The sequence below is a fragment of the Lissotriton helveticus genome, chromosome 1_1 (assembly GCF_964261635.1).
Source record: "Lissotriton helveticus chromosome 1_1, aLisHel1.1, whole genome shotgun sequence".
In the NCBI taxonomy this organism is placed as follows: domain Eukaryota; kingdom Metazoa; phylum Chordata; class Amphibia; order Caudata; family Salamandridae; genus Lissotriton; species Lissotriton helveticus.
Genome location: NC_136057.1, coordinates 1,404,128,558 through 1,404,156,142, shown reverse-complemented (window position 1 = coordinate 1,404,156,142; position 27,585 = coordinate 1,404,128,558). Strand labels below are relative to the sequence as shown.

Here is a 27,585-nt window from a genome sequence, read left to right as displayed (position 1 = left end):
TCGTGCTCCAGAATCGTCTCGTCCTTGACGTCATACTGGCCGATAGGGGCGGGGCATGTAGAGTCATCGGATCTAGTTGCTGCATTTTCATTCCTAATAACGCACCGTCTGTTTATTCAGCTATTACCAGACTCCATAAAATTGCCCATATGTTACACCAAGATCCAGGCACCTGGACATGGTCCGGTTGGTTCTGGAATATAATTTCCGCCTGGGGATGGAAAGTATTGTCATTTCTGGGTATTGCAGTAGCGATCATATTCAGTTGCTGCCTCTGTTTACAATGTGGCCCTGCGATTTGCGGCATTTGTGCTACATCTTGTATTCCTAGTCCCAAGTCCCGTTCTAAATCCCGTTCCAAGAAAATTCGAGACGAGCAAATGATACTGTATGAAATGATAGATGGTATCATGAATATTGATGTTTCCTGATGGAAACGTAGTGACAAGGAGGGAATGTGGAAAAGTAAATTTTGCCATGTTCTGTGTCCCTACGTGTCCTCCATCTTATGTTATGTGTGCATGATTAAATATGCATATGTATCCCCATGTTTGATTAAAGACGCAATTACAGTTGTGTCCATCTCTAGTATGCCAGTTTCCAGTTCTCGTGAATACTATGAATATCAGGCCTATGTAAAGTTACGTTGCCACGTTTCCCAGTGTGCACGTTATTTCATTGAAAAGTCCCCGTTTCTAGGCCTCAAAAGGGCCCGGACACCAGATTCAGCTCCTGTCTCCTGAACCCTCGCTGAGGAGCGATACAGCCCCCACCTGTATCCTCGACCCTTCACTTACTTCCTGCCTCACAGTGCCCGGCTCAGCCTGGCTCTGCCTACGAGTCTGCCAAGAGTATGTTATGATTCTAGTTATCAGTCCAGCCCTCCTTCTCTGCATTCCTAAGCTACTGAATCGCATCAATAGTTTCCGTCATTGTCTAGCCTTTACGTCTCCATGTAAGAGAAATACTGCATTTAATGGTCATTTAATATTCCTCAACACGCACTACATGTAGAATAATGCATGCTCCAGTCTTAGAGTCCGTTAGCCTCTCCCCTCCTGACTCTTAGTTTATATCAACATGTTCTCTAAACATCAGATACTAGATAGGGTTTAGGTACATGTCGCCCTGACTCTCCAGACTTCAGTCTCTACTCCTAGCACAGAGTTCATAGCCCCCAGCTTCTCCTAGTAACACGTCATTGTCAGCTTGCGCGCACCATTAGGTTAGAGGTCCCGGCTCCTTAGGTAGCCCCCTCCATGTTTCCGCCCCATTTATGACATATTCTGTTACGTTTGCATCACATGTCTATGTATACGCCCCTGTTACACCCATTTTCACCCTTATCTTTCGCGACTGCTATTGACCACACCTACTGCTCCGCCTACTGTAATTCATTGTAATGTAACTGTTTTAGTATATATATTTGTGCACTGTTATTAAATGTTACGCCGATCCTGATCTTGCCCCCGGCAGCGCTGCCATCCCATTCCTGTGCAGGTTGTCCTGTTCCTGTCCTTTATGCTGTATTAAACCTGCAAACTCCTACTACCTCGAATCTTGACTCTTATTTATTGAGCTATCTGTTATTACTATGTCCAGTAAAACCTAGATCCGGTATTATTTATTTATATACCACAGCCTTTAGACTCCACAGGCTGGCGCCCGCGGGGTTCTCCCTCAATCATGGGAGCCCACGCAGGCAGGCGCATCACCGTCACTCCGGGTGGCTTCTCTGGCAGCGGCGGCGTGTGCAGGAGTTCCTTCTCAAAACCGGAAGTCCCGCCCTCCGCCGCCAGGCACATCGTTGCCTGACTTCCGCCCTGTCCGCGACTCGGGCCGCCGCGGTGATTGTAACAGCGGGAAATGAGGGGTAGGCTCCCTATAGCATAAAAATAATGCTGGCATGCGGGGTGGGCACCAGCTAGTCTCAGATAAGCGGGGTGGGCACCCGCATTAGTTAAAAACATACAAAACAAGGGTGGGCACCTGCTTAATTAAAATAAAGACAAGCACGGTGGCCATGCGGGGTGGGCACCCGCAATGGAAACAAATAAGCGGCCATAATGCAGGGTGGGCACCTGCAAGTAAAGATAAAAATAAGCAGGGTGGACACCTGCCTTGCAGGGGTCACAGGGGAATCCCTTCGCTGGGGATTCCCTCTTACAGGCCCAATTAAGGGAAATAAGCACAGCGCTCCCAGGGCGCAAAAGGGCTCCCCAAAGTCTTCTTAGGGTCCTGAAATTAAAGCAGGGCAGAAGGTCCCAAGAAAGAAGTCCTCCAGGCATCCGAGGGCAGGGCAGAGTCCAGGGAGGCAAGCCTTCCCCTGAGCCCCAGCAGCAGCACACCCCTGGTAGATTTAAGTCCACAAACAAGAACATTGACTTGGGGTCACAGCCCCTATATTTACACAGCTAAATCCTTTGTCTCAAAGGTGCAGGCAAAGGGAGAACCAGATACAACTGGTTCAGGAGCACTTTGTTTTGCCCAGCTCCTCTCTCCCTTTCACAAGACAGGCCAGGGACATCAGATGCACCACAGGAGGTGGAGCCAGCATTGTGGAGGGAAGGCACAGCTCTATTCAGGTCCCAGGTGCAACTCCTCCCTCTCAACTACATGCAGATGTCCCTATTCACCACCGGGCAGACTCATCCTGGCTCCTGGAGCCAACAACACCAGCCAGATCCTGTCACTCACAAGCCAGACAGCCAATTCACATGTCACAGGAATGCCAACTTCTGAAAGTGACACTTCTCCACTAGACACCATAAATCTGCGCACACCATTGCGCAGCATTCATTCTCACGAGTTCGCACATACTATACTCGACCATGCATTCCCCTCATATCAGGAACTACCATGGACACACATATCCCCCATGCATTCCAATGGGAGGGCAGGCCTACTCACCACACGCACTCAGAGTGCGCAAACACTTTACACTGGGCCACAGTGCTAAAGTGCGCAGAGGCCTAAAATCACTACTACTATGCCAGAGGCTAAAGGCAAAACTCTAGGGGCGAACCTGCTAAAAAGACCCAAGTCCAACTGTCAGGAAAGCAGAGTCCCAGGTAAGCTATTTGGGCTAGGTAGGAAGTTGTGTGTCTGACGGAGCCTGATGGCAGTTGCAGTGACAGCAAGCACTGCTTCTCCCAGCCAGCACAGACAAGCTCATCTGGGCCAATAGCTACCTGACAACGAAGGGAAGTGTACTAACAAGATGGCTGACACAGTTGCATCGTGTTTGATGCACAGGGCCTTGTTTGAAGTTGACTTCAAGATCAACACCAGTATCAGCCACCTTGCCAGTCCACTTCCCCTCACTGTTAGGTAGGCATAGGCACAGAGGAGTTAGCAGGGCTGTTTGGAAGGATGAGTATTTGCAATAGCTAGAACTCCCATCATGCCATGTCCCCCACACACCTTCCCAAACCAGCACCAAAAGCCTACATGTAACTCAGCTTCCCTGACCGTGAGTGGGAATGTACTTGCAAGATGTCTGTCACTGATGACTGGTGCCTATTTGTCCACAATTCCCAGTAGGGCGTAGTTGTCCAGACACCAGTCCATAGTGTCAGCCATTTTGTAAGTACATTTCCACTCTCTACCAGGTAAGCATGATTCCTGGGTGTCTGTTTGTACTGGGTGGGAGGAGGAGTATTTGCACTGACTTCAATTCAAACCATGCCCTGTCCTCCACATAGCTTGCTAGGCAGCCCATACTGCACACCTGTAACTATGCAGACCCTGAGAGTTAATGGCAATGCACTGGCAAGGTGGCTGACCCTGGGGCCTGGAGTCTGTGGCACAGGGCCATGGTGGTATTTGCCTTCAAGTTCAATACCAGGCTGCAGTGTCAGCCTTCTTGCAAGTAAACTTCCCTACACTGTCAGGTAGCCATAGGCTCAGATGAGCTATTTGAGATGGGTGTGAGGAGGAGTGTTTACTGTCACTTCAACTCCCATCAGTCCTTGCTTCCCACCCCTCCCCCCACCTTCCCACACAGTTGATACAGCACCCCAGAGAGTGATGTTCTGCCAATGAGAGGTAGTGAACTCTCAAGATACCTGACAAGGGTGCCTGTTGTCTGAGTTGACCACAAATTCCATTATGGCCCTGTGCCCCAGACAGCAGTTCCCAGTGTCAGCCATCTTGACAGTACATTTCCAGTCACCCTCAGGGACAGCATAGTCCCAGTTGTGCTGTTTGGGCTGGGGGGAAGGTGGGTGTAGGCACAGGCCTGATGGGAGTTGCAGTTACAGCAAACACTCCTCTTCCCAGGCAGACCAACCAGATCACCAGGGAGAATGCTGTCCTGTGGGATGTGTACATTCAAGATGTCTGACAATGGTGCATGCTGTTTGAGTTGAGTACAACTCCCATGGATGCCTTGTGCTCCAAATATCATGCAGCAGTGTCAGCTATCTTTCCAGTATATTTCCACTCACTGTCGTGCAAGCATTGTTCCAGGTGGGCCTGTTGGTCTTTGTGGGAGGAGGAGTGTTTGCTAATACTACAACTCTGATCAGGCCTGTGCCCACACACACCTTCCCAGCCATCCCAACCAGCCTACCTGTGACTCAGCTTTCCTGAGAGTGTGTGTAACTGTGCTGGCAAGATGTCTGTCAATGGTGCCTGCTGTTTGAGTTAAGTACAACTCCCATGGAGGCCTTGTGCTCCAAACACCATGCAGCATTGTCAGCCATTTTGCCAGTACATTTCCACTCACTGTTGTGCAAGCATGGTTCCAAATGGGCCTGTTGGTCTGTGTGGGAGGAGGAGTGTTTGCTAATACTACAACTCCGATAAGGCCTGTGCCCACAAACACCTTCCCAGCCATCCCAACCAGCCTACCTGTGAATCAGCCTTCCTGAGAGTGTGTGTAACTGTGCTGGCAAGATGGCTGATGCTGGTGACAATGGTTTGGAGCACAAAGCCTTGCTGTGAGTTTGTAAGTAGTACGTCACCTGCTCGTTTACTTTAGTATTTAGAAATGTTGAAAAAGCCATTTGTATCACTGTATCCTTGACAGTGATGTCTATGAATGTGTAATTGATAGCAAGATTGGAATGTCCAGAAAGTACTGGCGGAAGGATGTCACGCACCTTATCCTCCCAGGAAGTGTAGTACACAGTTTGTCAGGAGGGCCACCGCCAATCTGCAGGCTCTGGGCGTGTTCTCTGCCCATCAGTTGTTTTACCCTTCTTTGCACATCGTAGTAACTGTTCCTGATATCTCCTATTGTGTGCAGGTAAGATGCTTGAGTGTTCACCTAGTGGTCTACCCTGTCCGACACCCTATTTCTCTGGGACAGGGGGGTCTTTTGGACTTGGTTCCCAAATATCTGTCGCTCTACTCCGAGTATTTCATCTACAAGTACTTCCAACTCCTTATCTGTGAACCTTTGCTGCTTCCATGGGGCCATGATGGGGGTGAGTGTGAATGAGAGGGTGACAGTGAAGGAGAGGGAGAGTGGGAATATAAAAAAATGGTGTGTGTGTGTAAAATTAAAAAAAAAAACAATTCTGTGCAAGTTGTGAGGTGGGTAAAGTGAGAGTGTGAGGGAGAGAGCAGGGAATGTGGACAGACTACTGCTACCTGGCAACAGTTGTGTTAGAGCGAAGGATCATGGTAATGTTTTTGGCCCTTTATATAGGTGGATTGGTGGGTGTGGCAAATTTTTTGACATTTTTTTTTATTTGGCGTTGCTAATGCTTGTTTATACTTTTTTTTATATTTTCCACTTGCAATACGTAACACAAACAGACACGTCGGATGCAGTCATCTGTTTGCGGGGTTAACCGAGTCTGATTCCTAACAGAAATACTAAACCTTCAGCGTTTCCGAATGAGTCGGTCGCATCGGGCTTGTTTCCGGACCATTTGCTCGGACAGATTGCATTCTGAATGATTCCTTGGGATTTAACAAGCTTTGCATTGTGATCCGTCGTTCCGTCAGCTCGCGGCCGGGTCGTTCGGGAAGCATTCCGGAACCGATTCACTAGGAATGCTTTCCTAACAAGATCGTAATTGCCCCCTTAATATTACATTTATTTAGCATCCCATGCACCATGAAAAGGTTCTGTGTCTATGAATTTAATAAAGCTAACCATCATGAATTATCATTGTTATAGACATTGTTGCAGTGGAACAAATGTACTGTGGAACTCTCTACCTTGGTGTTCAAGGTTTGGCAGCCGAACAGGAGCGAAGTCAGGAGGGTCAAAGTCATGAGGGTTGGAGTCCAATAGTCAATGTATACTTTTTATTTTTAAACTCTTCCTCTTCCAAAAGAAATATCAACAAGGACAAAGGTAGCTAGTATATCTGCCCTTGCTTAGTTAATTGATAGCAGACTACATTTGAACATTTTTGGAGGATTAGGACACCAGGATCAGAGATTTTTGTATATCAAGCAAGTTCCAGGATATAATAGAAGTAAAATAGCTCTTGTGGGTGATGCACTTGATGGATGCAGTCTAGTCACAGGTATGACACATCATAAAATAGCATTGGGAAATGTGTCTACTGTAAAACATAGCACACAACATGCACACACAGGCCAATATTTGGAAATTAGGAAGAGTGATATATTGCAAAAAATTAGGGGTCTGTATTTTACTCATAGACTTTCAACGATGCAGAGGCGATTTCAGGTGGGAGATCCCTAAAATAATGCTGTTTTAGGCTCAAATATTTGTGAGTCTCCAGGCCTATATCTGGTCTGTAGGCATGTACAGACCTGTATTTTATGAAGATGGCTCCATGGACTACTGCTTTTGTGGCAGGGATCCTTGTGTTACCTTCAGGTCATAAGATCCAATCAATGTAATATAGATTAGTGAGTTTTGACCGGCATTCACGAGCCGTCTGAAAACTACTTGGCATATGTTTACAACCTTACTGTTTTTATTTCAATTTTTCATTATTCTGAGGTTACTAAAAAGGGTCAGGGCAGAATTTCGATTTCACCTGAGAAATAGGAGAAATTTTGGTAATCCTGCATTACTATTTGACACCGAATTACTGATAATTGCGTTGTTACTCATCCTCATGTAATTAAGAGTAATTTAGGAAAACATCCTTCCGCAACAGCACATTTAGAGAGCGTGAGCAGCCGCTGATGCTCACAATTAGTATCCTGCTGCATTTAGTGCTGTTTCTTTATGCAAAATGCATCCTTGCGTCCATTTTGGATGTTAGCGTGCGTTTTGCTCCAGGAAAATAGCGCTAAATGCTGGTAGTAAGTTGAGGAAAAATTCTACCCAAAAGGCTCACACTCGCAATTTATGTTCAGTTGCAATTAGTGTTATTTCTTAAGGCAAAATAAATCTCCAAGTCCATTTTGAACACTAGGGTGTGTTTATGCGCTAAGAAATCATGCTAATATGCAGACTTACTCTTCTCACGTAAATCAAGCATAATCTTGAGGAATTCTTAGGTCATTCCACGTGAATACTCTGCACGGAATTACACAAGTAACTAACCACTTTTCAATAAGTGCTACATATATGGTTAATAGTGGTATTCCTCGTATGGATAGATACATCATACGTTCTTGCGGTGCATGCATATCTACATACTATCTTTAAACAGAGCATGGGAAAGTCAAAAACCTGTCTCCAAATTATAGTTTTTCTCTTAAACCTTTGTGAAGTGCCAAACTGAGTGTCTTTGTTATCTTGATGCCATTGTCATCAACTTATTAGGCTCCAGCTAGCTGTTAGTCAGGTTGAGGGATGTCTTAGCACCTTGACACCTCTGGGTAATTGTTTTAACATAACATAACAATATGAGAGACGAACAAAAGGAGAGTTGATTGCCCAAAGAGAAAGTAATTCTTTTGGACCCCGGTAGAAAGAAATATAAGAGACCTCCCTGCCCCCCTCAAGTCCCTGCTCTAAACCCATAAAACACAAGTTGTGGGTATCACTGAATGTTTCTCAGTGTCAGCAAATTGCACTATGAGGCATATTTCGCTGGAACCCGTTTATATCCTGTATCCTTGAACATAAACGAATTTACCTTAATTGCTATATCTTACCAACAGAGAGATGGGAAGGCGACCTAAGAGCCCGAACGACTGGAAGGGAAGTAAGGGAAAGGAAGCAGTGGGGAGAAGGAAAATGGCAGAAAACAATAGATACAGGTAGATATCTGGTTTGTGTTAAGGTGTCAGTGAGACAGTTCAGGGACTGACAGGCAAGTTGTGGCACACTGTCACAGAAAGTAATGTACTCCAGACAATGTCAGTGGAAGACATGAGACTACCATTCTCCCTTAGTGACTCTACAAAGTCTACAATGAGGCATTTCATGCAGTCTCCTCTTGTTTGGACAACTACCATTGGGATCCTAGAAGAGAATGAGGCTGGTTGATGGAATTCTTCCTTTCCCTAGATGCTTGGACTTCGTTTAGCACTCGACACTACTGCATGTACCTGATTTTACCTTCCTGCTGCATAATGTTGTATTCCACCGTTTCTATAGTGATTTCCTACCTCTTATCGATGTGGTGGAAAGCATAGAAGGGTGAGGATAGATTCAGAGACAACATATACAAACCAGTCAGGGGTAATGCATTAGATAGACTGATGTTTTGGTTATGGAAAAAGCTAGGACTTCATTGCCCTTCTGAAATACAAGTGGCAGTTCATAGACTGATTTTCTGTGGCAATTTATTTCGTAATGTGCATGTCTGTATTGTATAAGAAATACCTCCTCTGTGACTTTTATGATATCTGCAATGGGGCCAGTCCAAATCAGAGTTTTTTTTATTTGGTGTTATTTCAGTTGTAGGAAGCTACCTCCTTGCCTGTGGACTGCCCAATGCTCTGGGTAAAGGGTTTTCTAAGACATTTCCGATGGCCACAGGTAACTAATGTAGTGCCCTGATGGCAAGAGTAATATGCTGTTGTCTATTTAGGTTGAGTGGTTGTATAGCTGCTGCATTCTGAATTATTTGCAGTTTGGCAAACTATTTGCTAGGATGTCCAATGTGGAGTCAATTTGCATAATCCAATTTTGATATCACTAAGTGCCAGTGATGTCTCCTATGCGAGACAGCAAAGTAGAGTTAGATGCATTGCAGAATTCTCATCACATAGAATGAGTCTCTCTTTCCTTTGTTGACTTGGGATTTAAATGGCAGAGTAGCGTCCACAATCACACCAAGGTTGTTTACTTCATTCAAAGTGGTTGGTGACTTTACGATTTTCTGGGGCAAGAAATATATTGGGCTATAGTTTTCCCACAATCCACATGAGTTTTTTTATTTTGAAAAGTCAAGTGTGAAATATTTATCTAGCATCCATTTTACCACAGCCAATAGGCATTTGCTTAGTCTTGAAGATTTGACCTTTTAGACTTGTTCAAGGTTTAGGATGATCCGAGCGTCATCAGCGTAGTTGTTGCAGGTGAGCTTGAAAGATTTCATTAGTACAAGAAAAGAAGCTAGGTAGATGCTGAAGAGCAATGATGAGGTAGTGGAGACTTGTGCAACACCTACTGAACTGATGTGAGGTAAAGAATTGGAAGGCAGTAATGAGATAATTTGTGACCTGTCTTTAAAAAAGCACGCAATCCAGCTGAGGGTTGTATCCTGCATTTCAGAGTATTAGAGCGCTTTTCATAGTAGCAGGTGTTCACCAGTGTTGAAGGCTGATGATAGGTCAAGTAGCAGTAGAGCACTAACCCAATTGTTATCGACAGAATATTTAGTAACCCTGGGCGGAGTACGTGGAGTGCCACTACGCTGTGTTTCACGGAGTAAAAAGCTCAGTGGAACTCCATTCCTCTCCGTTCCACCCTCCTTAACAATAAAAAACTGAAAAAAGTCACTTACATGCTCTGGCTTCTCCAGGCTGCCCTCCTCCTCACCGTGGTCTCTCCTCCTCGCCGTTCGCAAACCACTACGTTGTACGTCTTGCAAGGACTGCGCATTCACGTACGTGTGCGTATGCGCAGTCCTTGCAAGACATACAACGTAGAGGTTTGCGACCAGCGAGGAGGAGAGACCACGGCAAGGGCGAGGGCAGCCCGGGGACGCCAGAGCAGGTACGTGATTTTTTGTGTGGCCGTGGGCAGGGGCTAACGCCGCAGAGTCGGAGTTTTGCCTGAACTCCATGTTCCCAACGGAGCGCGGAGTTGGCAAAACTCTGCGAATTCCGCTGGCGGAGCAGAGTTCACCACCTGGGCTTAGTATTTAGGGTAATCCTAGGTGGAGACCAGTGCTGATTCTGAGCTTCTTCCTGGACTAAATCCATTATGTCTGTGATAGTAGACCGTAAATATGTATCCTGGAAAATACTGTCACTGTTGATGTTCACATTGATGAGAAGGGTCAGTGAAATCTAGCTTTTACAATGAAAAGGCACTTTTTATGGTTTCTTAAAGACAGTAATCCTAATAACCAACCCCAAGTTGAGTTCATAGGTACAATCAGTTCCACCAAAATGAATCAATAATATGGGATTATATGTTTTTCCCAAACAACTGTATATACAACTGTGGCAGAGATCACTTCATATAATGGACATTCGTTGATACAGATGTGGCAAGGACAGAAAAACCACCACCTTTTTAACAAGAGGATTGCGGTGAGCATTGCTTTCTGTCATGCCAAAACAAACAGTTCTCTTTATGTAAGGGTACCAATTTTATAAATTTGCATATGGGCCGCATGGAACACCAAACAAACTTTCACCTGGTCTTAAAAAGCAAAAGTAACAAGAGAATCAACAGTGAGGCACAAAAGTGCTTCGCAGCCCGTTTCAGCAAGTTTGGCTTGCTTACCCATCTACTGCTGTGTGTTATATTTTTGTTGATAAAGATTGTAATGCATCGCTTGCGGTGCCGATGTGAGCATGCACATCTGTGTTAGATTTAATGTTGAAGAAGAAATGTGTTGAATTCATCTGTAGTCGCTAGAGGTAGCATGCTGAGCGTGTAGTTGACAAGGGGTGCGATCATCATTTTGATGGTTTCTATCCTTCCCCACCAGCTGATATGTTTCGGTGACCACGATTCGAGTCTTTCCTTGACTTTGTTCAGGAGTGATTTCTCGTTGTGTTCCAGGGTCGACCTGAGGTCCCTCTCGAAGTGTACGCCGAGGTAATTCAAAGCGCCTGTTTGCCATTTCAGACCTGAGTCACCTAGCACTTCCTTGTTAAAAAGACCAAGAATCAGCCTTCAGAAGCTAAAGCTCCAAAAGGGCCTGGGCGGCCTTAACATAACCAACTTCAAGATATTCCAGATGGCGTGCCTTGCCAAGCAAGGACTACACTGGCTAACTCCGGAACAAGAATACTCCCCGGTGTGGCTAGCGCTAGAGAGAGAAATACAAAACGGGCTGCAGCCCCTAGCCCTGCTAACAGCCAACAAGCACCCAGCGGCAAACAACCAGACACTCAGAAACACGAAGAACCCACTCAACAAGGTGGACAAAAAAATGGAGAGCTCACTCAGAGGCACGAAATGGGAATCCATCTGGTTCAACTCAAATATAAAATATAAAGACAAGACATTAGACATGGCAGCATGGTACGAGAAAGGCATCTCGAACCCCAGTCAAATTGAAAAGGCCGGGAACCAGCTCACATTTGATACCCTAAAAAGCCACTACAACTTCACAAACATTGAGCTATACAACTTCCTGAAAATAAGAGCAGCGATAAGCAGAGCGGAGCTGAGCAAAAAAACTCAGTCGATCTTGCAGTACGTGCACAATCTAAACAAAATTGGCCACCAAACCTCGCACCTGTACAAACTACTGAGCCCGACAACTACAAAATTGAACACCAAAACTCTGATGTTCTGGGAAACGCAGCAAAACAGAAGATTCAGCGACAAAGAAATAGCGTGCCTATGGAGATCGTCCAGCACAAACAAGGTTACCCCGATTCTGGCGCAAACAAAATACTGGCTCCTCCACAAACCATACTAGACACCAGCAAAACTAGCGAAAGTGGGGATCCGAGACAATGACCTCTGCTGGAATTGTAACAAATCAAAAGGAGACCTGGCGCACCTGATCGTGCACTGCCCTAAAGTCAAACAATTCTGGACAAAGTACTGAACTTCATACACACCATAACGGGGATGACAATACAGGCGGACCTTGCAGGAATAGCGGCAGGTTTCATGACCCAGGAAATCCAGTCCAAAGAGGACAGTGAACTAATAGACATCCTACTCACAGCAGCGGTCAAATCAATCTTATCAAACTGGAAAGACACGGGGAAGGCCACGTTCAAGGGCTGGTTCAATTGGATAACTTTCCTCAGGGGAGCACATAACATGATGACCAAATGCACTCAGAACCTGAGTGGAGAAGCAGGGATGTGGACGGCCCTAGACAAGCATCTAGAACCTCACAAACCTCCATGAACACGACAGACTACAGCTCCATCAGGCTGGCCAGACAATCAATGGAGAGTACCACCACTGAGTCAGCCAAGACGCCCCTCCCCGGCGTTAACACAAGTTACACAAGTGCCCCCTGGCAAGTTGGGCCCAAAAACTTAGCCCTAACGTTGTCAGTCCCCCCCCCCCCCTCCTTTTTTTTCCCTTCTCCTTTCTTTTTCTTCCTTTCCCCTTTTGAAGGCTCCTCAACAACCAGCATTAACTGAATAACTGAACGGAACTGTGCAGCATATGGAACATTATATAACGACTGTTATGCCTTCACCTGTCTGTATATACCATACTTCTTCTAATAAAATCTTTTGAAATAAAAAAAAAGAAGAAGAAATGTGTTGTTCACCTGTAACGCAGTTCTCCAGAGTTGGTATCTTTCATAGATTCACAATGAGCCGTTCCTCCTCACTAGTTCAAAAGCTCACATAAATGTTATAATTTCACACATGTGATTAAAAATGCGAGCCTCTAGTGGGAGTGGAATTCAGATTTAATTCATCTGAGAGTGGATGGATGTAAGTGGATATTTTTCAGAGGTGTATGTGCTCCTAAAGCACTATTCTGTAGCCTTTCAGAAATCTTAATACCATTTATTTCGGATGTAAAGTACCATGGGACTCCCAAGTGGATGATTGAGAATGATTCTAACAAACAGATTTTGTGTATAAAGTATGTCTGAACTTTGAGACTTGCAGAAAGTTGGACTTTCATTGATCTGTATTTCAATCAGAAAGTGGATACATGTAAGCAATAGTTGATGCTGCTGTAAATACACTGGATGCTTGCACTGTAAAACAAGTACCACCCAGAGAATTGTCTCCAGTAGCAGCAGGCTGCACTTACTACACTATAAGTTTCTACACCGGCTTTACCATACCCCGGCGAGGTTGCACAAGCTCCACCTTAGGGAAGATGACAAATGCCTGCGCTGCGGTCAGAGAGGAGTGGACTTCATACATTTAGCATGGAGGTGTCCTCGGGTGGCTACTTTTTGGGAGGAGGTATTCATGGGCCTGACCCGCATGATAGGCATTCAGATAGAGCCCACCCCCCTTAGAGCACTGTTGGGGCTGACTGGAGATATTAAAACACCTCACCGAAAATTTCTAGCACTGGGAGTGCTTTTGGAACGAAGGCAGGTGGCCTGTAGGTGGGGTAGGGGCAGGGCGCCTAAGTTTAAGGCGTGGATCCATGACTTAACCACTTGGCAGGAATACCTCCACGCATATGCGGAACAATTGCCATTGAAATCTTGCCCCAGGGACATCTGGGGGCCCCTAACGACTTATCTCCTGGGTCAGCATCCGGAGGACAAGAGTGCTGGGGTAGCTGTGGTGGACTTGGAGGGGATGTGATGTGTGCATGTGATGGTGCAAGAAACGTTGATATACAACAGGATATTGTGGTGGCACGGGATGCATGGGAGTTGGTGCCGGACTGGCAAAATTAGCGATGGAATCTGAATACCTGCTACTTTGCAAGAGACATTGACTTGCCTGGCGAGAGGACTTTCGTGCTTTGAAACTCTATATATGGCTTTATTTATCATGCTTGTTTTTTTTTCTTGGTTGAAATCGGTGGGGAGTTTGGGGGGGACTGAAGGGCGGGTAGTGGAGGGGGCGGGGGGGAATGGGATAGGTTAGATTGGCGAAGTACACCACTGTTATTGTATGTATTGTGATAGTTCGACCTGAAGATTGACAATATGTGCTGTATTGTATAACATACTATTATGTACAATAAAGGTTTTTGAAACTAAAAAAAAAAAGAACACCCAGAGATTCCCTTCTGTTTCTCCTTATAGATATCGGTTATAGAAGCAGAGTGGGTTTTGCAAACAACATTTACATTGCTGTGGGATATCTAGATTCGCAAACTCCACATGTTGAAGATCTAGGCTGTGAAGCTGACAAATGCTGTGTAATGGAGTCGGAGTTGTTCTTCATACCTTGACAGGAGTTCCTGTTGAGCATCAAAGGTAAGTGGTCTTTCAAAACTAATGTATGATCTGTGTACCATTACTTCTGCTGCCACACAGGGGGCTATTAGAATGACTGTGCGCATCCCACTCTGTTTTGTGGATTGTCCCCAGCATGAGGAAAAACGGAGGAAACCATGGACAAATATCTTGTACCTCATGTAAACCGCTTCTCCTCTTAATCCCGGTTGCCAGCATGTGTTGAACTGCCATTTCCTGTTCTCTTTGTTTGCCACTGGCAGAACCCAAGGCTTGTGGGTGGGCAGCATGTTGTTTCATTGGCGCTTTTTAGGTCTAGTCTGAGACAGCGCATGCGCTGTCTCTTCGAGACCTTTAGTAAGTGGCTTTTAAAAGTGCCACCAGAGGCTTTTGCTGGCCTACAGCTTGCGTTCACGAGCTTGTACATGTGCACAGCTGCCATTTGTGTTTTTATTGCTGTAATTAGGCTCCTCTGCTTGCACTACCCCCCCTCGCTTTTCCCCCTCCCTCCTGGTCAGCTTCATTTGTGTCTTCTAGCTGGGAATCATGCTCCTTTGCTCACACTTCCCTTTCCTCTTCGTCAGTTTCATTTGTGTCTTCTATCACTGTGAATGCTCCTGCTTCCACCAGGCACACACCACCAGCAGTCAGTGCATGCTTTCACCAGGCACACAAACACACCACCAGCCGTCGGTGCACGCTTTCACCGGGCACATGCACCACCAGCCGTCAGTGCACGCTTTCACCAGGCTCACACACCACAGCTTTCAGTGAACGCTTCCACCAGGGACACACACCAGCAGCCATCAGTGCACGCTTCCACCAGGCACACACACCACCAGCCGTCAGTGCACGCTTCCACCAGGCACACACACCACCAGCCGTCAGTGCACGCTTCCACCAAGCATACAGACCACCATCCGTCAGTGCACGCTTTCACCCGGCACACACACCACCAGACGTCAGTGCACGCTTCCACCAGGCACACACACCACCAGCCGTCAGTGCACGCTTCCACCAGGCACACACACCGCCAGCCGTCAGTGCACGCTTTCACCAAGCACACACACAACCAGCCGTCAGTGCACGCTTCCACCAGCACACACCACCAGCCGTCAGTGCACGCTGCCACCAGGCACACACACCACCAGCCGTCAGTGCACGCTTCCACCAGGCATACACACCACCAGCCATCAGTGCACGCTTCCACCACGCACACACCACCAGCTGTCAATGCACGCATCCACCAGCACACACACCGCCAGCTGTCAGTGCACGCTTTCACCACGCACACACACAACCAGCCGTCAGTGCACGCTTCCACCAGCACACACCACCAGCCGTCAGTGCATGCTGCCACCAGGCACACACACCACCAGCAATCAGTGCACGCATCCACCAGCACACACACCGCCAGCCGTCAGTGCACACTTTCACCAGGCACACACACTACCAGCCGTCACACACTACCAGCCGTTGGTTCATGCTTCTACCAGGCACACACCACCAGACGTCGGTGCACGCTTTCACCGGGCACACGCACTACCAGCCGTCAGTGCACGCAACCACCAGTACACACACCGCCAGCCGTCAGTGCACACTTTCACCAGGAGCACACACTACCAGCCGTCGGTGCATGCTTCTACCAGGCACACACCTCCAGCCGTCAGTGCACGCATCCACCAGCACACACACCGCCAGCCGTCAGTGCACACTTTCACTAGGCACACACACTACCAGCCGTCGGTGCATGCTTCTACCAGGCACCCACCACCAGATGTCGGTGCACGCTTCCACCAGGCACACACACCACCAGGCGTCAGTGCACGCTTTCACCAGGCACACACACCACCTGCCGTCAGTGCACGCTTCCACCAGGCACACCCACCACCTGCCGTCAGTTCACGCTTCCACCAGGCACACACACAACCAGCCGTCAGTGCCCGCTTTCACCTGGCACACACACCACCAGCCGTCAGTGCACGCTTCCACCAGGCACACACACCACCAGCCGTCAGTGCACACTTTCACCAGGCACACACACAACCAGCCGTCAGTGCATGCTGCCACCAGGCACACACACCACCAGCTGTCAATGCACGCATCCACCAGCACACACACCGCCAGCCGTCAGTGCACGCTTTCACCGGGCACACACACAACCAGCCATCAGTGCACGCTTCCATCAGCACACACCACCAGCCGTCAGTGCATGCTGCCACCAGGCACACACACCACCAGCCGTCAGTGCACGCTTCCACCAGGCATACACACCACCAGCCGTCAGTGCACGCTTCCACCACGCACACACCACCAGCCGTCAGTGCACGCTTCCACCAGGCACACACACCACCAGCCGTCAGTGCACGCTTCCACCAGGCACACACACCACCAGCCGTCAGTGCACACTTTCACCAGGCACACACACTACCAGCCGTCACACCCTACCAGCCGTCGGTGCATGCTTCTACCAGGCACACACCACCAGCCATCAGTGCACGCATCCACCAGCACACACACCGCCAGCCGTCAGTGCACACTTTCACCAGGCACACACACTACCAGCCGTCACACACTACCAGCCGTCGGTGCATGCTTCTACCAGGCACACACCACCAGACGTCGGTGCATGCTTTCACCGGGCACAAGCACTTCCAGCCGTCAGTGCACGCTGCCACCAGGCACACACACCACCAGCCATCAGTGCACGCAACCACCAGCACACACACCGCCAGCCGTCAGTGCACACTTTCACCAGGCACACACACTAACAGCCGTCACACACTACCAGTCGTCGGTGCATGCTTCTACCAGGCACACACCACCAGCCGTCAGTGCGCGCTTCCACCAGGCACACACACCACCTGCCGTCAGTTTACGCTTCCACTAGGCACACACACTACCAGCCGTCAGTACACGCTTTCACCCAGCACACACACCACCAGCCGTCAGTGCACGCTTCCACCAGGCACACACACCACCAGCCGTCAGTGCACACTTCCACCAGGCACACACACCACCAGCCATCAGTGCACGCTTTCACCAGACACACACACAACCAGCCATCAGTGCATGCTTCCACCAGGCACACACCACCAGGCGTCAGTGCACACACACCGCCAGCCGTCAGTGCACGCTTTCACCAGGCACACACCACCAGCCGTCAGTGCACGCTGCCACCAGGCACACACACCACCAGCTGTCAGTGCACGCTTCCACCAGGCATACACACCACCAGCCGTCAGTGCACGCTTCCACCACGCACACACCACCAGCCGTCAGTGCACGCTTCCACCCAGCACACACAACACCAGCCATCAGTGCACGCATCCACCAGCACACACACCGCCAGCTGTCAGTGCACACTTTCACCAGGCCCACACACTACCAGCCGTCGGTGCATGCTTCTACCAGGCACACACAACCAGCCGTCAGCGCACGCATCCACCAGCACACACACGGCCAGCCGTCAGTGCACACTTTCACCAGGCACACACACTACCAGCCGTCACACACTACCAGCCGTCGGTGCATGCTTCTACCAGGTACACACCACCAGACGTCGGCGCACGCTTTCACCCGGCACACGCACTACCAGCCGTCAGTGCACGCTTCCACCAGGCACACACACCACCAGCCATCAGTGCACGCATCCACCAGCACACACACCACCAGCCGTCAGTGCACACTTTCACCAGGCACACACACTACCAGCCGTCACACACTACCAGCCGTCTGTGCATGCTTCTACCAGGCACACACCACCAGCCGTCAGTGCACGCATCCACCAGCACACACACCGCCAGCCGTCAGTGCACGCTTTTACCAGGCACACACACAACCAGCCGTCAGTGCACGCATCCACCAGCACACACACCGCCAGCCGTCAGTGCACGCTTTTACCAGGCACACACACAAGCAGCCGTCAGTGCATGCTTCCACCAGCACACACCACCAGCCGTCAGTGCACGCTGCCACCAGGCACACACACCACCAGCCGTCAGTGCACGCTTCCACCAGGCATACACACCACCAGCCGTCAGTGCACGCTTCCACCACACACACACCGCCAGCCGTCAGTGCACACTTTCACCAGGCACACACACTACCAGCCATCACACACTACCAGCCGTCGGTGCATGCTTCTACCAGGCACACGCCGTCAGTGCACGCATCCACCAGCACACACACCGCCAGCCGTCAGTGCACACTTTCACCAGGCACACACACTACCAGCCGTCACACACTACCAGCCGTCGGTGCATGCTTCTACCAGGCACACACCACCAGCCGTCAGTGCACGCATCCACCAGCACACACACCGCCAGCCATCAGTGCACACTTTCACCAGGCACACACACTACCAGCCGCCACACACTACCAGCCGTCGGTGCATGCTTCTACCAGGCACACACCACCAGACGTTGGTGCACGCTTTCACCAGGCACACGCACTACCAGCCGTCAGTGCGCGATTCTACCAGGCACACACCAGCAGCCGTCAGTGCACGCATCCACCAGCACACACACCGCCAGCCGTCAGTGCACACTTTCACCAGGCACACACACTACCAGCCGTCACACACTACCAACTGTCAGTGCATGCTTCTACCAGGCACACACCACCAACCGTCGGTGCACGCTTCCACCAGGCACACACACCACCAGCCGTCAGTGCACGCTTCCACCAGGCACACACACCACCTGCCGTCAGTGCACGCTACCACCAGGCACACACACCACCAGCCGTCGGTGCACTCTTTCACCGGGCACACGCACTACCAGCCGTCGGTGCATGCTTCCACCAGGCACACACCACCAGCTGTCAGTGCACGCTTTCACCAGGCACACACACACACCACCAGCCGTTGGTGCATGCTTTCACCGGGCACACACACCACCGGCCCTCAGTGCACACTTTCACCAGGCACACACACCACCAGCCGTCAGTGCACGCTTCCACCAGGCACACACACCACCAGCCGTCAGTGCACCCTTCCATAAGGCACACACACCATCAGCCATCAGTGCATGCTTCCACCAGGCGCACACACCAGCAGCCGTCAGTGCACGCTTTCACCAGACACACACACAACCAGCCATCAGTGCATGCTTCCACCAGGCACACACCACCAGGCGTCAGTGCACGCATCCACCAGCACACACACCGCCAGCCGTCAGTGCACGCTTTCACCAGGCACACACCACCAGCCGTCAGTGCACGCTGCCACCAGGCACACACACCACCAGCTGTCAGTGCACGCTTCCACCAGGCATACACACCACCAGCCGTCAGTGCACGCTTCCACCATGCACACACCACCAGCCGTCAGTGCACGCTTCCACCCAGCACACACAACACCAGCCATCAGTGCACGCATCCACCAGCACACACACTGCCAGCCGTCAGTGCACACTTTCACCAGGCCCACACACTACCAGCCATCACACACTACCAGCCGTCGGTGCATGCTTCGACCAGGCACACACAACCAGCCGTCAGCGCACGCATCCACCAGCACACACACGGCCAGTCGTCAGTGCACACTTTCACCAGGCACACACACTACCAGCCGTCACACACTACCAGCCGTCGGTGCATGCTTCTACCAGGTACACACCACCAGACGCCGGTGCACGCTTTCACCCAGCACACGCACTACCAGCCGTCAGTGCACGCTTCCACCAGGCACACACACCACCAGCCATCAGTGCACGCATCCACCAGCACACACACCACCAGCCGTCAGTGCACACTTTCACCAGGCACACACACTACCAGCCGTCACACACTACCAGCCGTCGGTGCATGCTTCTACCAGGCACACACCACCAGCCGTCAGTGCACGCATCCACCAGCACACACACCGCCAGCCGTCAGTGCACGCTTTTACCAGGCACACACACAACCAGCCGTCAGTGCATGCTTCCACCAGCACACACCACCAGCCGTCAGTGCACGCTGCCACCAGGCACACACACCACCAGCCGTCAGTGCACGTTTCCACCAGGCATACACACCACCAGCCGTCAGTGCACGCTTCCACCACACACACACCGCCATCCGTCAGTGCACACTTTCACCAGGCACACACACTACCAGCCATCACACACTACCAGCCGTCGGTGCATGCTTCTACCAGGCACACGCCGTCAGTGCACGCATCCACCAGCACACACACCGCCAGCCGTCAGTGCACACTTTCACCAGGCACACACACTACCAGCCGTCACACACTACCAGCCGTCGGTGCATGCTTCTACCAGGCACACACCACCAGCCGTCCGTGCACGCATCCACCAGCACACACACCGCCAGCCATCAGTGCACACTTTCACCAGGCACACACACTACCAGCCGTCACACACTACCAGCCGTCGGTGCATGCTTCTACCAGGCACACACCACCAGACGTTGGTGCACGCTTTCACCAGGCACACGCACTACCAGCCGTCAGTGCGCGCTTCCACCAGGCACACACACCACCAGCCATCAGTGCACACTTTCACCAGGCACACACACTACCAGCCGTCGGTGCATGCTTCTACCAGGCACACACCAGCATCCGTCAGTGCACGCATCCACCAGCACACACACCGCCAGCCGTCAGTGCACACTTTCACCAGGCACACACACTACCAGCCGTCACACACTACCAACTGTCAGTGCATGCTTCTATCAGGCACACACCACCAGCCGTCGGTGCACGCTTCCACCAGGCACACACACCACCAGCCGTCAGTGCACGCTTCCACCAGGCACACACACCACCTGCCGTCAGTGCACGCTACCACCAGGCACACACTACCAGCCGTCACACACTACCAGCCGTCGGTGCATGCTTCCACCAGGCACACACCACCAGCCGTCAGTGCAAGCTTTCACTAAGCACACACACACCACCAGCCGTCGGTGCACTCTTTCACCGGGCACACGCACTACCAGCCGTCGGTGCATGCTTCCACCAGGCACACACCACCAGCTGTCAGTGCACGCTTTCACCAGGCACACACACACACCGCCAGCCGTTGGTGCATGCTTTCACCGGGCACACACACCACCAGCCCTCAGTGCACACTTTCACCAGGCACACACACCACCAGCCGTCAGTGCACGCTTCCACCAGGCACACACACCACCAGCCGTCAGTGCACCCTTCCATAAGGCACACACACCATCAGCCATCAGTGCATGCTTCCACCAGGTGCACACACCAGCAGCCGTCAGTGCACGCTTCCACCAGGCACACACACCACCTGTCGTCCGTGCACGCTTTCACCAGGCACACACACCACCCGCCGTCAGTGCAGCAGGCAGGCTCTTCTCAGAGTTTCTTGGTAAATATGTGTTCGATGCCTGGGAGGGAGTGGGTCGAGTTTCCTTAAACCATGCTGAGTATGCAGGTGCAGTGCATGAACTACTGTGTGAGTGAGTCATGCTGCCTGTGACTCACTCACTTCACACTTGTAAATTGCGCCTGCACCAGGCTTTTTCTCGTTTGCAAAGTTCGGCATATGCGCACAGCTAAGCAGCCCGCACACACCCGGTGGAAACAACATTCAGAGCAATGAAAACAAGTTCATTTGATGCAAAGAACTGTTAATAAAAACCATGTCCAGCTATTGTACATCTGGCAACTTAAACAAAACAGCAACAAAAATCACACAAGCATTGGCATAGCCAATAGGTCTCGCTTTCTGGACCCTATAAGTATTTAGCTATGCAGCAGAGTATCTCTGGTGCAACAACACCAACTGTTGCATGGCTATACACTTATAATGTCCCAAATCCGAGACCTCTTTGCTGTGCCAATGCTTGTTTGGTTTGGGCATTGGGATTACTAGATTTTTTCCTGCGTGGGTAAGGCAGTTTATCACTGCTGTTGTCCCAGGGCCACAGAATGATTGCATTCCAATTGAAATGGCCAAATACTTCCCTTTAGCACTGCACTCTCTCGGGGTACTTAACTTAGGAGGTAAAAAGGCGTAGGAACTCAGAATAGTGTGTAACACGCTGTATTGGACTTAAGATAATAGTTATCTTTAACTCCAGTTCTCCTATACTTAACTTGTTTCCAAGCTGGCAACTAAATGGATTACCCCTGTACGCGATGGATGCCCTTCAAACTTGTATGCACTACATAAAAACTCTCAATAAAATTAATAAATAAGTGATGCATATGTAAATCAGGAAACGTAACCTGCCCCAAACGGTCCAGATTTTTACAGCAAGTCTGTATGAAGGATTGCCTTGTGTGCAAAAAATGTTTCAATAAAAGAATGATAAAATAGGAAAAAATTTCAATTTTATCTTATCTTGGCCATGCGTTTTGTGAGCAGGGAGTACGTTTAGAAAATGTAAGTTAACTTTGTGTGAATAGCATCCAGGTGTGCATATGTATAAAGACATATGTAGTGCAAAGGGAAGGTGTGTGAGTACGCTCACAGTCACAAGCTAAGCACGTGTCTAATTCTCTGTGAATCTGCAAATGGGTTCGTGCATCCACTGAGCAGTTCAGGGGGAGGAGTGTCTTGCAGCGCACTGCGCAGAGTACATCGCTGATCATGTCGTGGACTGCAGAATCCGGGGACTTAGAGGAATAGCACCCCTGGTGATATGAACCGTCTGTGCCACATTACAGTATCGCACTCTGCACATTCTTGGCTGGGCTCCCACCAGAAGATGTAGGTGGTGTGATCAGAAAGAAGTGTGCATGCTTAAGTGGACAACATAATGTTTTAATGGAAAAAATGTTTCCACCCCTCCAGTAACTAGAGTTGTATATACGGTATAAAGAAATAACCACATTTAGTTAGCCTTTCATGGTCAAAAAGGCCATTCTTTACAGGTTTTCTTTAAGGCAAGTCATGTAGGGGCAAATGTTCCCTTCGGATGGGTGTGCGGGGTGAATATTACATTTCCAGTTAGAGAATATGTTTGGATCCTTCGCTTTTTATTATAAATATTTATAATTCACTGGCAGGAGGCTGGAGGAGGGAATATACTAAGGGAAATGTTAGGGAATGATCATCCTACGTCACTCGTGAGCTTCCCCTTCTTGCACCTTCTTCTGAATGAAGGGCTCCGAAAGAGCTGTATCTGTAGACATTAGGGATGCTGTTGGGCTGGATTGAGGCGCACTGGCAGAATAATGTATGGAAACCAGTACTGTTGTGCTGCAGGCCATGATTAAGGTGCTTTGAAATATGTAGAAATTCCAGTGCCGCAGCAACAGGAGTGCTGGAGGTCAGCATCACAAAGCACTGGACAATCTGTTTACGGATTCCAGTACTAAAATAACTGTGACTACTGCAGGATTAAGTCACACTGCTTGATTAGTCAGCTGCTGTACGGGAATTATAGGAGGTGCTGTAGGTCAACAATAAGGTGCATATGCTGAGCTGCATGTGGGTCCCTCTACTGGTATGGTAGGGTACACAGCAGTTCTTCCTTCACTGAGGCACCCTAGAAGAGCCATGTGTGTGTTCCTGTACTGTAAAGCCATCAGGTCTGGAGCAGTGTGCATTGTGAGACAGTGTGTGAGATGCTACTACTGGAATAGGTGAGGGTGCTCAGATCAAGTTTAAAGTATTCTAAGCCAGGTATATGTGTGTGTATGTGTGTGTGTGTGTGTGTGTGTGTGCCAGTCTTGGAATTTCAAGGGTTTGCTGCAGCTCAGAAGTAACATGCTCTGACAAAGCAGTGTGCTACGTGCCAGTATGCAACATTAGTGGATAGTGCAAATCATCATTAAGTTGTTCGGACAGACTTGTCTGTGTCTTCCAGTCCTGGATTACCAGGGGCTGTTTTAGGCCAGGCTTGATATGCACTGACAACCCTGTGTGTGGGTTTCAGTACTGGAATAGAGTGGCTGGTGAAAATCAAGGTTGTAGTAACCTGGGAAGGCTGTGTCTGGGTCCCAGTACTGGCAGGAGATGCTGTAGAGGTAATGGTCGACTTCAAATAAGACAGTGGATCCAGCTCCTGGATAGCAGTGGTGCTGTAGGCTATAACTGAGGTACACAGAACTGCCACATGCCCGACTCTGACTATACTGTGCCAACATTAGCAACTGAAGTTTACTTTCAATATGTACTATAAAAACTACTAGAAGAAGTGTTTATCCAACATGCTTTATGAGGACGTCCGCTACTTGATTGGACAACGTTTTTATTCTGTTTTGTGGCCAATTGAGACTGAACCGTTTCTCCACCGACTCATTTCCAGGATCTTTTTTGAGGCTTTTATAAGCATTCTAAAAAGCACACATTACAATGCCCTGCTGTTCTGTTGGATGCTCCTAGCACCGGGGCAATTTGCTTTCCTGCCTTGCTCTTTGGCGCCGGGTTCGTGCTAATGTTGCGTGCCCAGAATTCAGAGCTCTAGTGTTTCAGGGCCAAATCAGCCAGTGTCTGCTCAGCCTCCATGGTAACACTGCAGTGAAATAGACGTGAACAGCTGGCACTAAGGGGATCCATTTTTATTTTGGGGGAGGGAGGGACTTTGCTTAGTCACACTTTGCCAGCACTTGATGACCAGCTTTGGCTAGCTTAGCAACAGCAGCAGTCAAGCTATTATTTACAAAAAGCCCATAGATTCTGTTAAAGTTGAGACCGATTCACTGATAATAGCGTAAAATTACTAAATGACATATTGTAAGTAATCCACAAAACATCTTCAAAGTACTAGTATTGTTGACATGCATCACTCGGGCTGTAGCGTTTCTCAAGGCGCAGAGTTCACTTAATGGGTATTATGTACACATTTTTTATAACAGTAGAGGAAGATAAAGTATCAGTCCATGGACTATTGGACGCAACTTCTAGTGTTTTACACTATGAACAACAACGCTTCGCTGGAACCTATGTAAAAATACATGGCAAGACTCAAAATTAAATCTAGTGACTTTTTTTCTATAAGGCTGTAAATATAAACTGAACATTTTTGCGCTGGAGTCTACTTTTGGAGTATGAGTTCCCAGAGGCCATTTCAAGTCATGTTTATTGTCTCTGGGAACACCTCTGGAGTGTAAAGATATGAGAAGGTTCCCATGTTTAAACTTATAGAGATTTTATCTTCATTGTTCCCAAAAAGGATGTCAGTCGACCTTCTAAAATACATCTGAAAGGAATATGGAAGAGCTCGCTGAATTTGAAGTGGAGCTCACTACGCATGGACATACCAAGAACACAGTCTGCTCCTCACGCCGGTCAGAAGCAGAACTGTAGATATTTTAAGGATTTTTTAATAGCTACTGACAATATATAAGCCTGCTAAAATGTTGGGCATATATTTGGGTGAGACACCCAACATGTAATTCATGGTGTTAACTACATCACAAAATTGTTACATTAGGGAGAAACACACCGATCATTTGTAAAATATTTTACTGCATTTTTCAGACTTTACAACTTGGACATTACAAGTCCATATATATTGCTTATGGGTTATTGTATTTCTCCAGTATTGCATCTTTCATAGATTCAAATACCCGAATCTTCCCCATTGTCACGGTCGAAGTCTCACAGTAACAATAATAATAAGTAGTGCTATACCTAAGCATTGAAAACCCATAGAGAAGCCAAGTGACATTGGTAACTAATTCACTTTGATTTATTAGAACCAAACTTCAACCAATCCCAGGATCCCAGACCCTGAGGCACTCTTCCCCTGCAGAGCCACCACACCTCAGATTTCTAACCGAATGCCGTTTGTAAGGGAGTCTCCCTGAGCTCTGTTCAGTCTCCGTGCTTTTTTCTCATCTTTTGGCTATTCAAAGGTAACAGCTTTTGGTTCTTTTTCCTAGTTAACACCATGTCAGAGGGATCTAAGAAGAGGCTTTATAGGCTGTGTAAATCTTGTGGGAACCCAAGATTATTTTCTTAGGCCTTAATTGTTTTACACCCTCACCATAAATCTAAGGAGTGCAACCATTGCAGAACCTTTTCTGCTAAGACCCCGAAGGATCTTGAAGACAAGCTACTTCTTTGGCTTCAGAAAAAAAGACCCATTCTGGCTCTCATTTGGATGATGAAGGGCAGAGTCATTCTCTATCCGAATAGAAACGTAAAAATGAGGTCTCTACCTCATATGAGAAAGATACCAAGAAAGCAAGATCTAACTGCAGGGACTCTGTGACAGAACGATCTGCGAGTAGAGAACCCTCTAGTGCATTCTCTTGTCATAAAAATACTTCTTCCTCCTCAATTGTCCCTGTAACTCCTTTTAAAGAGCCATCTTTGAAGAGAATCTGTCATTCGACATCCCTGTCACCGAGAATCACTTTTGTAGGATGACGTGTTGGCGGGGCGATCTTTGACACAGATCTCACCCATCTTGTTGGTGACGACTAAGGGGTCAGTAGGTCTGATGACGACCAGAACAACAACAATGACATCTTCCTCGTCGACAAAGAAACTTACAACGACATCGCCGTCGATGACAGTACCAGTGACCGGAACTTTCACTTCAACGTTGATGAAACTATTGCTCTCATACCTACGAAGAAGGTCTGTTTTTTCTTTGTCCTCGGTGCAGTCGTCAACAAGTCCATTGACAGCCATAAGGAGACAATTCTAATATCAGAAGAAGGAATTCCTGTGGCTTTATGACCAAATCCAAGCAAAGTGTTTCCCTTGCCCCGTTTGCTTCTCCTTGAGATGGAAGAGTCTGATGATGAGGGGCCATTTTGGCCAGCCTATAGTCCCACTCAGTTAAACGTCAAATGCCAAAATCCTGATGACAATGACCCTGGTAGGGACACTGCCACCTATTTGGTATTTTCTTTTCAAGACAGACAACAACCTGCTGCTCACCGCTATGGCTTTTTTGAAGAGCATTTTACATACGAAGAGCAGTATGAGGAACATCATGGCTCACATGAAGACACTATTTTAGTACCTATATCACTGGTAACTGATTTACGCCACATGTTGAACAGCTATTATAGAAGGTTCCCTGAAGCAAATGCTCCAGTACAACATACTTCATGGTGTTCTGAAACTCCAGATGCAGTGTTTCTTCCTAAAAATCCTTTGGGTCCATAAACACAAAAGGAAAGACGAGTTTAGCCTCCCATTACAATAAGAGATGGCTATATTGAGAGTGATATGGAGGAACAGACGGAAGAAGTCCTCAGGACCCTACAGGTTGAAGCTAGGTATGGGATGAATATACCACTCCTTCATCTGCTTTGCCCACACCATCACCTGCT

General features: G+C 48.8%; 1 protein-coding gene across 50 annotated transcripts in view; it reads left to right on the top strand.

Moving 5' to 3' along the window:
• NFIX (nuclear factor I X) overlaps nt 1-27,585 on the top strand; it is a 5,476,577-nt gene that overhangs the window by 3,072,703 nt on the left and 2,376,289 nt on the right. For all 50 annotated transcript variants that reach the window (XM_078684524.1, XM_078684487.1, XM_078684527.1 and 47 more), the window contains one exon: nt 14,220-14,393. The gene's annotated coding sequence lies outside the window, so the exon portion shown is untranslated. The remainder of the gene's footprint in view (nt 1-14,219; nt 14,394-27,585) is intronic.